This window comes from Rhamphochromis longiceps, linkage group LG23 (assembly GCF_057381845.1).
Source record: "Rhamphochromis longiceps isolate RC_006_pf linkage group LG23, R_longiceps_female_GT1.1, whole genome shotgun sequence".
Taxonomy (NCBI): domain Eukaryota; kingdom Metazoa; phylum Chordata; class Actinopteri; order Cichliformes; family Cichlidae; genus Rhamphochromis; species Rhamphochromis longiceps.
Window position 1 is genome coordinate 47,689,631 of NC_140578.1, and position 10,050 is coordinate 47,699,680.

Consider the following 10,050-nt stretch of genomic DNA (forward strand, 5'->3'; position numbering starts at 1 on the left):
ATTAAGAACAGTAACTTAAATTAAATAAGGAGGTATTATTCAGCACGGCCTTATCTTGGACAACATCTGCCCCTCTGACACCACCTTAAGAGATTCCAGCTGCATCCCCACAACATTATTGGCTTTGTGGATCAGTTTATTGAGTCTGTTGGCATCTGTGACCCTCAAACTGCTGCCCCAGCATACAGCAGCATAGAGGATGTCACTGGCCACAAACGACTCATAGAAAATCCTGAGCATTGTCTGACAGATGTTAAAGGACCTCACCCGCCTCAGAAAACAGAGACGATTCTGGCACTTCCAGAACGCAGTGGTGTTATTATCCCAGTCCAGTTTACCGTCAGTGTGTACTCTGAGGTATTTTGTGACGGAGGTTTGGTCACCCCTCCTCCGCTGCAGAGGAGGGGTGGTGCAGTGGGTTCTGAGGACAGTTCCAGGGAGCCTGATGGGGCAGCTGGGCCTAATCTCCTGATGAGGCCCTGTATGTTTAGAAGACTGCTGGGAACAGAGGAAGCAGGACTGAGCTGGAGTTGTCTCCACTGTAAGGTCGTCATTATTATTGTTGTTTCCATGAGGCCAAATAAAAAGACTGTGGTCCAAAAATGCTACCTGTGTGTGTGATGGGTCCTTGTCATATATTTACACCCAGGATGAGTCCCACCCACTGGCACAAATAACAAAAGCAACAGTCAAAAGAGAGGAGCGTAAGAAAATCAAACCAGAGAGACAGAAGCCAACCCTGCCAGCCAGGGAGGACTCTTAAAAATAAACTGTCCATAGTGAAGCAGAATTAGCAGCCCTACAGTACACGCAGCTCCTTTCGCAGTACACGCAGCTCCTTTCGATGTGGAGCAGCAGATGCTGCTCCACATCGAAAGGAGCCAGCTGAGGTGGTTCGGGCATCTGACAAGGATGCCCCCTGGGCGCCTCCTGGGTGAGGTGTTCCAGGCATGTCCCACCGGGAGGAGGCCCCGGGGCAGACCCAGGACACGCTGGAGAGATTATATCTCTCGGCTGGCCTGGGAACGCCTTGGTATTCCCCCGGATAAGCTGGAGGAGGTGGCTGGGGAGAGGGAGGTCTGGGCCTCTTTGCTTAGGCTGCTGCCCCCGCGACCCGGCCCCGGACAAAGCGGATGAAAATGGATGGATGGATGGACAGTACACGCAGACCTATGTAAAAATGTAATGCACAAAATAGGTCTGCATATTTCAAAACCATTTTGAGGGAAGTCATTTAGTTGAATATTCAAATGAAATGTCTTATCAAATCACTAGCTATGGTGACTAGATTCAGTTACTAGCTGCTCAACTTTTAGTCTGTTTTCATTTTATTTATAATTTATTTGATGCACATGGATCACTTAATCAAGTTTAAAATATAGCCTATATACAGTGCATATATTTCGTTGTAAAACATTAACCTACATGACAATTTTTCTTGCCGTGCTCTGTGTGTCGAGGACTGCTTGTCGTTCATAATGTAGCGTGTAATATCATTGATTTATAAACATCAAGAAAAGCTTCTTTTGCTGGAGGGTCATTGCAAAGTGTCAAGCAAATCCTCGATGGCAAACATGGTGAAGACTTATGTACACACCCGGATACTTTTATGGTGTGACAAGAAGAAGGATGACCCAGTGCATATCTGCTTCACTTTTAGTGGTTGATAGATGGAGCCATCCAAACGTGACTGTACCCTGCTTAATCGTCAGCAAAGACAGCCTGAACTTTATAAATCTTCTTGATTGACAGTGTTAACTAACTGGAAGTGTTGAAAATGTCTGTCCCCTCCTACAGCTTGTGCTGCACAGCAGATGCTCATAGTGACCTTTCACTGGTGCTCAGCTGGGTGCAGAGGATTTAGGAGATTGGAATCTTCTTAACATTGTTAAGTTTATGCATCTCACTTATTAGGTCTCATGTCTTTTTGTTTCTGCATTTGAAATTAAAAATTTAGATGTTTAAAAATAAGCCAAACTATTTCTTTGATGTCTGCTGGGCCTTCGAAGTGAATTTTAGACTCATTGTTCAAAAGAAAATAAACCCTCAAACTCCAAAACATAGAATCAAACTTAATCCGGAAGCTCCTGGTAGTAATCTGGGACTGTAGATGTCAATACTGTTTTTGTGGAGTAACATTTTGGTTTTATTTATTTATTTGTAAATACATTTAATCAGTATCTACAGCTTATTTGCTAAAGGTCAAAAGTTTAACCAGGTCAAATGATGGTCAGCCCATATCCCATGGTTTAGAGGGCAAATGTCTATGATCTAAATCCACTTAAAGATGGGAACTACAACAAATGTAACACTTCCATAAATCTATTTGCATATCTACCTCTGTCTAAAGTGATAGCAAAACATATAATTACTGTGGATGCTAAAGATATCCATACTGACGTTCAATATTCTACAATAGACACGGAAAACGTTTGAGAATATTATGCCTGTGACCAATAAATTGTGATGCACATGTACAGTAATGTGCAAGTTTTAGGCAGGTGTGAAAAAATGCTGTAACTATGTATTAACAGACCTCTCTGCATTGAATCATATCTGTTATTAACCTCTGTCTCTCTTCCACAGCATGTCTTTATCCTGTCTTCCTTCTCTCACCCCAACCAATCACAGCAGATGGCCCCGCCCCTCCCTGACCCTGGTTCTGCCGGAGGTTTCTTCCTGTTAAAAGGGAGTTTTTCCTTCCCACTGTCGCCAAAGTGCTGCTCATAGGGGGTCATATGATTGTTGGGTTTTTCTCTGTATGTATTAATGTAGGATCTACTGTGCAATATAAAGCACCTTAACTGTTGTTGTGATTTGGCGCTGTATCAATTGAATTTCTTCAAAAACTGTGTGCAAGTGTACCTCAAAGAAGGCAAAGGGTGGTCACACCAAATATTGATGTGATTTAGATTTCTCTTTTGTTCATTCACTGCATTTTGTTGATTGATGAAAATAAATGATTAACATTTCCATTTTTCAAAGTTTACAACACTTTTTGTCACCTGCCTAAAACTTTTGCACAGTACTGTATGTCCATAAAGAGATCAGATGATGCCTTGAGACAGATATGAGCTCTGTGTCAAGGCACTCACTTCCACTGTGGGGCATCAGTGGGCTTCAGGTACTGAATTAAACATGCAAAGCAATGTCTCAGCTGGGATTTGAACCCAGAACTTTCTGGCTGTGAAGCATAAGTTCTAACTGCTTCATCACCATGTCGACCTCCTTCAGAGCTCATGTCTTTTTCATTATTTTTCTGTCTCTCTGTTCTCTGTCCCTTTTTGTGAATCTGCCACTTCCCTGGCCTACCATAATAGCAGTCTCTCATTTGCTGTTTTGCTTGCATTTGTTCTGCTAGTAATGTCAGATAAAGCTTTCTGAAGCATGGAAGCTTGTAATGAAAAACGGTTCAACACTAGAAGCAACAGAGTCCTCTTCAGTGACATCTGGTGGCCAAAATATGTAAAGCATCTTGAATCTACAAATTAAATGAACTGCTTCATTATGTTTGCCCACTCGAGAGAGCTAAGTTTCCAGCTTATGCTTAATATCCTGTGACAGTTCTGCAGGATATCAGGCTACCATTGTGGTGCTTTGAATATGTGAAAAAAACTTTGTTACGTCTATTTAATTAATACATTATTTTGATTAATAAACCTTCCTTATTTAAACATGCACCATGCAGATCTGGAAACAGAGAGGAAATGAGGAGAGTCCAGAAGGAGCTAAGGAGAGAGATAAGGAGGGGAAAGGACAGCTACAGGAGGAAGCTGGAGGAGCAGCTTCAGCAGAGCAACACCAGAGGTGTGTGGAGGGGACTGAACACCATCACTGGAAGAAGCACAGTGAGCAGAGGGGGTCCACAGTCTGGAGACCAGGTTTGGGCTAACAGATTGAACCAGTTTTTTAACAGGTCTTATTCAGAAGCCCTTCTCTCCCCCATCCACCAGAGCTCTTCACACCTCCTTCACACCTCTCTGCAACCCCCTATAGCACCGGGGACATCAAATGCACCTCACCTGCCCCCCTTTTCCTATTCCTTCAACGACTCTACTGCCTCCCCCCCCCACGCCAGTCATCAGGAGCTAACCACCCACACCCTACACTGCAGCCTCTCCATCACAACTGACCAGGTGCAAAGTCAGCTGAGGAAGATAAAAACCAGGAAGGCCACGGGTCCGGATGGAATCAGCTCCAGACTATTGAGGGACTGTGCAGATCAACTCTGTGAGGTTATCACATACATCTTTAACCTCAGTCTCAGCCTGGAGAGGGTCCCCATTCAGTGGAAGACCTCCTGCTTGGTGCCAGTCCCAAAGACAATGCACCCTAAGGAGCCAAACCACTTCAGACCCGTTGCACTGACTTCACACCCGATGAAGACCATGGAGAAGATCATACTTCACCACCTTCGCCCACTAGCCAGGAGAGATCTAGACCTACTGCAGTTTCAGCTGAACATCGGGGTGGATGACGCTGATGCTACAGGTGGTAGTTTGTAGCACGGGGGCCTCACAAAGAACAGTACAAGCCCCTTTCCTCTTCAACCTGCACACTGCAGACTTCAGTTATAACATGGACACTTGCCATCTCCAGAAGTTCTCAGACGACACCGCCATTGTGGGTCGGGTGTTGGAGGGAAACAAACTGGAATACAAGGGGGTCATCAATGACTTCGTCAGCTGGTGCGAACAGAACCATCTTCGCCTCAGTGCCAGCAAGATGAAGGAGCTGGTGATTAACTTCAGCAAGAAGCCACCCCCTATTACACCAGTGAACATCCAGGGTTTGGACATTGAAACGGTGGAGGAGTACAAATACCTGGGAGTTCACCTCAGTAACAAACTGGACTGGTCCACAAACACAAATGCACTTTACAAAAAGGGACAAAAAGTCGTCTCCACCTGCTACGGCGGCTGAGATCCTTTGAGGTGAAGAGGACACTCCTGAGGATATTTTTTGACACTGTGGTGGCGTCTGCTATTTTCTATGCTGTGGTCTGCTGGAGTGGTGGAATGGCAGAGAGGGACAGAGGGAAACTCAACAAACTGGTCAGGAGGGCCAGCTGTGTCCTGGACTGTCCTCTGAAGTCCATCGAGCAGGTTGGGGAGGAGAGGATGTTGTCTAAGCTAACATCCCTCATGGACAACACCTCCCACCCCCTGCATGAGACACTGAGCAGCTCGTTCAGCAGTAGACTTTTACACCCAAAGTGTAGGAAGGAGCGCTACTGCAGGGGTGTCTGCTCCCACCCCCACAACCTCACCTGCAGTCAGCCTGGAATCCAGAGCCACACCACTGTGCCAGCCTCTCTCTTCACATGTTGCCTCCTGTGAGATTCCTGACACCCCTCCCCCACCCATCACCTTCACTCAATACCAGGTTGAGATGCAAATGAGGAGACTTCACTCAGGCAAGTCTGCTGGACCAGACGGAGTGAGTCCCCTTGTCCTCAAGACCTGTGCCCCCCAGCTGTGTGGAGTCTTTCATAAACTGTTTATGCTGAGTCTGAGTCTGCAGAGGGTCCCGGTGATGTGGAAGACATCATGCCTCGTCCCTGTACCAAAGACGCCTCGTCCCAGTGGCCCCCAGGATTACAGGCCCGTGGCACTGACCTCCCACATCATGAAGACCCTGGAAAGGCTCATCCTGGACCAGCTGCGACCCATAGTAAGACCACATCTGGATCCCCTTCAGTTCGCTTATCAGCCTCGTCTCGGAACAGAGGACGCCATCATCTACCTGCTCAATCGTGTCTACACCCATCTGGACCAGCCGGTGAGCACTGTGAGGGTCATGTTTTTTGACTTTTCCAGTGCTTTCAACACCATCAGGCCGACCCTCCTGGGTGATAAGTTAGCAGCGATGCAGGTGGATGCTTCTCTGGTGTCCTGGATTGTTGATTACCTGACAGGAAGACCACAATATGTACGTCTCCCACAGTGTGTGTCTGACAAGGTGATTAGCAACACAGGGGCACCACAGGGGACTGTCCTCTCCCCCTTCCTCTTCACCCTCTACACCACAGACTTCAGCCACTGCACAGAGACCTGCCATCTTCAGAAGTTTTCTGATGACTCTGCGGTGGTTGGATGCATCAGCAGGGATGATGAGACAGAGTACCGGGCTGTGGTCGACTCCTTTGTCACGTGGTGTGAGCAGAATCATCTGCAGCTCAACGTGGCAAAGACCAAGGAACTGATCGTGGACTTCAGGAAGACCAGGAAACACTTGACCCCTGTTTCAATCCAGGGGGTCAGTGTTGACATTGTGGAGGACTATAAATACCTTGGAGTACACATTGACAATAAACTGGACTGGGCTAAAAACACCACAGCACTTTACAGGAAGGGCCAGAGTCGTCTCTATTTTTTGAGGCGACTGAGGTCCTTCAACATCTGCCAGAAAATGCTGAGGATTTTCTATGAGTCTGTTGTGGCCAGTGCGATCCTCTATGCTGTTGCATGCTGGGGGAGCAGGCTGAGGGTCGCAGATGCCAACAGACTTAATAAACTGATCCGTAAGGCCAGCAATGTTGTGGGGATGGAGCTGGACTCCCTCAAGGTGGTGTCGGAGAGGCGGATGCTGTCCAAGATAAAGACAATGTTGGATAACACCTCCCACCCACTCCATGACATGTTGGTCAGTCACAGGAGCTCGTTCAGTGAGAGACTGAGATTACCGAAAAGCACCACTGAACGACACAGGAAATCATTCCTGCCTGTGGCCATCTCCCTGTACAACGCATCCACTTAACACACTGTTTGCTGCTACAGCTACACATGTTTCTTTTCCAACTATTTATTTATAAGTGACTTATGTATGTATGTATGTATATATATGTATATATTGTACTATTCTTAGTTAGCGTATTGTCTGTCTTGTCTTAATGTTGGTTTAAAATGGAGCACTGTAACAAAAAATAATTTCCCCCAGGGATCAATAAAGTATTCTGATTCTGATTCTGATTATTACCAGCAGCTGTTGGACTCTATAACACAGTTTAACATAGTTATCTTACTCATCAGCTCGTTTGGTCACTGTACATTTCATACATATTTCTGTACATTGTTACCTGTATATACGAACTTCAGTTGCTTGTATAAAGGACCACTTGTGTCTTCCTTTTATGTTTTATATTCCCCTTGCTATAAGAGCCGTGTAGCACCCAATTTCTCATCCTTGGGATAATAAAGGTTTATTCTATTCTATTCTATTCTATTCTATTCTATTCTATTCTATTCTATTCTATTCTATCACTGTGTCCTGGTTTGTTGTTTACCCTTTGTTCCTCTGTGGAGAAAGCACTGGTAGTCAGCAGAGATGGTAAGTAAAGTGAGTACAAATACTTTGTTACTGTATGTGGCAAGATGAATATTAAATGTTCTGGCTGATCCTACTTTTAGTCAGGCGCATTAGGAGGCGCTAGTATAAATAGTGGCCATCTGAGCATCCCCGAATCACGTACCTGTTGTCTCCTTTCGGTCACCTGACTTCCCCCGGTGTTGCAGGTAGGAGCTGCGTACATATCGTTGTTGCCTAAGCCTGAATTGGCAGTACTTGTGTTGATTGTGGTGTTTGTGTTACAGAGATCACCCGTGGATTACCTTCCTGAAGCCTCCATCGTGGCTGGTATGTGTTTATTCGGTGCAGTGCGTACATTGTTTCACTCGGTAGTGAACCAATGTTGTTTATATGTCATAGCTGCAGAAGCCTCCTATGAGCCACTCTGTTCATAAATCGAGTGACGCCGTTTAATTGGTACGTAACTCCGATTTGTCACAATCTGTCTTTTATGGTTTGGTTTTCTTATAGTAAAACACTCATTTTGCATTGCAGGAAGTGTGGGCCTTAGTGGGCAGCCAGTAGCTTTACAGCAGGGTTGCTATGGCTTTTCTATGCTCTGCTAACAGAAGTGCTGCTGCTTTGCCTTTCCCCATCTGCTTCCGTTTGCAAGGGGTCTTTTTCTCTGCTGTTACCAGCCTCTTAGCAATGAACGTCGGCATGGACTAGTGATGGGATTTCCGGCTCGTTTTAGAGAACCGGCTCTTCAGGTTGTTTTGTTGCTTTAATTAATTTATTATTAACAACAATATAAAATTATGCACAAAAGGAATTACTAATGTAAAAAACCCTGTGGTTTTATTTATATATGTTTATATATAAATATATATGGTGGCCCCTAGAGACAATGCACGTACAAACTCCAAAACACATTTCTAGCATTAACTGAACTTCCAAACAGAGCTACTAGATCACTTAAATTAAACAATTGAAAGCATGTGTGTATTGTTTGTGTATTTATACACAAGCACTCATATATATTCAGATAATTAAAAAAAATGTTCATTTACATGTTACTACCACACACCAAATCCAGTCATTGGAAGCATGAAGGAAAGTATACTCATATGTGGCTGAATATTCATATGCGATAGTTGTTGATAAATCATGTTGAAGTACAACTTACAAAATGTAATTAAGTGATTTTTTTAAAGCTTGAATATTGATTCAAATCATAGAAATAAGGTCACAGAGAGAGAGGGTCATGTGGTGTGGCTGGACATCAGGTGATTAGATGTCATCTGTCAAATATCATTGGGTAAGATCTTAACCCCAAGTTGCTCTCCAATGTACCCATCAGAGTAAGAATGTGTGTGAATGTTAGATAAAAAAGTACCTAAGAAGAAGGTAGTAGAAAGTACTTGTGTGAATGGGTAAATGGGGAATGATGTATAAAGCACTGAGTGCTCAGGGAGAGTAGATAAGTGCTATTTAAAATCATTCAGTTTACCATTTACTGCTGTATTCCTGGGGCGTTAAATTTCCAGGGGATGCTGCTTTCCTGTTGGACAACATCTACATGGAACAGATAAGTATGTCATGGTCAAGCCGCCACTATTCTCTCAACCTCTCCTCTCAAAACAACCTATAGCTTAGAGTTTAATTCTTAATTTCATTCTGTGATTATTTATTAGCGGCTTTTTCTTTCCTTCTACTAAACTGCTTTAATAAAATATTCTGCATTCAAAAAGTCTAAATTGTGGATATTCTTGACTTGACTGGAGGGCTACCCTAGCAAGCACACCTTCAGAGGGAGCAGGACCAACATCCGGAGGACTGAGCAGCAGTTAGAGCTGGGTGAGTCCCCTCCACTGCTCCATCTCAGCTCTGTTTGCCTGAAGGGTAATACTCACAGGATCAGGGATTAGGAGAAACAGAGTTTCCAGTGTTTCAGGCCTGTATTGTACATTCTTTGAATTGTTCTTAAAGGAGCTATTTTCTACTTTATTTGAGTACATTTCAGAATCTGTACTTTTCACTTCTAATGAACTAAAAGTGTTGCTTCAGTACTTGAATTTTTACTGGAAAAAAAAAAAATATATACACTGACTTGACTCCCTGCATTCGCCTCGTAAAGTGTATTTGGGTACATAAAGTTTTTGCCACTCATTATTGTTTGAGCCCTACCTGCTTTGGTAGTCTTGACAGTTTGTTGCCCTTTTGGAGGAGATGAGAGACTAAATGAGACTGAACACAGCTTTCAGGTGTCACAGCCTGAGAAAGTGCTAAAGAGTGTGAGACCTGAGGGCAGAAACTTGCAGGTTTTGTGAGAAGAGAGGCAGAATAGAGGGCAGATCGTGCATTTGCTGTTGTGCCTTAGATAATGAACCTAGTTTAAATGAGCAGACTAGAGTTCTTTCACCGAAAGGTGGGGGGGGGGATTTTGATAAAATATTCGTGTTTTTACGATGTCTACTTCACATTTTCATTGCCCAGTTGTAACATGTACTCACGGAGCGTAAGTTTGATAACATCATGGAGAAGCTCGCGGCTCTCCAACAGGAGATTCAGAGACCAGTGTCGGACTGTTAGAACAGCTTTGAAATTCATATGAGTTGTTCGCACTAAAGTAAAAACCACCATCACTTCATGCGGATACCCCTTCGGCGCCAGCTGTACTCTCATCCCTCCTCCCCCTCCAAACGCCTTCGACGCTTATTCCCTTCCGATGCTGACGGTGGATCAAGGAGACCAGCGCACAGG